General features: G+C 36.6%; 1 non-coding gene across 1 annotated transcript; it reads left to right on the forward strand.

The window, feature by feature from the left end:
• Nucleotides 1-322: 322 nt before the first annotated feature.
• LOC131244677 (small nucleolar RNA R71) lies at nt 323-429 on the forward strand. The gene has a single exon (XR_009170457.1). It is a non-coding gene; the product is annotated as a small nucleolar RNA R71 (small nucleolar RNA).
• Nucleotides 430-1,646: the final 1,217 nt, after the last annotated feature.

Here is a 1,646-nt window from a genome sequence, read left to right on the forward strand (position 1 = left end):
GCAAACAATTTCATCGACCTTATCCTTCTTTCCTTCCATGGCCTCAACTTTCCTTATGAGCGTAGTCACTTTACACTTGAGATCATCCTCTTCTTTCAAGAGGTATAATCCACCTTTCTCCTTTAATTGAGTTGGCCTAGACGTGGTGTTCGACTTTGGGTAATAGTCCCAAAATTGTGTTTTTTCAGCCAAACTGTCGAGGTAGTCCCATACCTCGTCGATATCTTTATTAATGAACTCTCCATTACACATTGTCTCGACCATTTGGCGCATGGAAGATGTCAGTCCATCATAGAAAAAATTTGTAATGCGCCACGTTTCAAATCCGTGTTGTGGGCATGAACTGACTAAATCTTTGAACCTTTCCCAACATTGGAAGAATGTTTCATCTTCCTTTTGGGCAAAGTTCATGATTGCTTTTCTGAGGGTAATCGTTTTATGATGTGGGAAGAATTTTTTTATGAATTCCCTCTGCATATCGTTCCATGTGCCAATGGATCTAGGACGCAGTGAATGTAACCACGTCTTAGCTTTCTCTTTCAAGGAAAAAGGAAAGAGTTTCAGCCTAATTGTATCCTCAGATACATTAGGAAAACATAATGTAGCTATAATTTCATCGAACTCTTTCAAATGTAAATATGGACTCTCTGATTCAAGTCCATGGAATTTGGGAAGGAGTTGGATAACTCCTGGCTTGATGTCCATTTGTCCTGTGTTTTCAGGAAAAATCATGCATGAGGGCATACTCACTCCCGCCGGTTGTAAAAAATCTCGTAAAGTACGAGGCGGGGTGCTGTTGCACCTCATTTTCATCCTGGGTATCCTCCACCTGGGTGGAAGTAGAGGAGGTTGGTCTTCACCATAACCTCAGTTAACTCCGGGGATTTCGAGCGGTGTCTAATCCTGCGATGGATAGTCAACCCCTCAACCACTCCTCCTTCGGTTCAAGAGACGTCGAGTGTCGTCACGGGCCCACTTGGGCATGAAACACTCGCACCCTCAATTCAAAGCCTAATCCTAAAGAAGGGAAAAAAAAATCTAAAACGAAGAGAGGGAGAATTGGAAAGGAATTACCAAATTGAAGCTCCTAAGTTAAGGACTGCAAAATAAAACAAAAATAAGTTAGATTCTATAAAGGAGAGAAACGATACTTTAAAAGAAAAATAACAGTAAATTAAGTTCTAAAAGAAACTAGGAAAGCCTAAACTAAAAAGTAAATTACTACAAGAAAAATTGAAAAATAGAGAGTAGGGAAGGAGTGTACCAAAATAGAGATTTCTATCTTACGGGCCTAAAAAATAGGAAGGTTAGTTTCTAAACAAAAATCCTAAAAATAAATTAAGAAACAGAATTAGATTCAAAAAGTGTTAGAATTAGAAAGTTAATAGAACCAAAATAGAAAGTCAATTTCTAAATAACCTAAATTCTAATAATACACTATTTCCTACGGAAACAGAGGATACTAGAATTAGAAAGTTTCTAAAATCTAAACCCTAATTTTATAAAAAGAAAAAGTAGAGAATTTAGGAAAGAATTACCAATTTAGAGATTTTATGTCAGGATCCTACAAAACAGGAAACAAGTTAGTTCTAAAAATCAAATAGAAATAAAAATCTAAAACTAAAGTTAATAAAATCCTAATCTTA

Source organism: Magnolia sinica, chromosome 4, assembly GCF_029962835.1.
Source record: "Magnolia sinica isolate HGM2019 chromosome 4, MsV1, whole genome shotgun sequence".
NCBI classification, from domain to species: domain Eukaryota; kingdom Viridiplantae; phylum Streptophyta; class Magnoliopsida; order Magnoliales; family Magnoliaceae; genus Magnolia; species Magnolia sinica.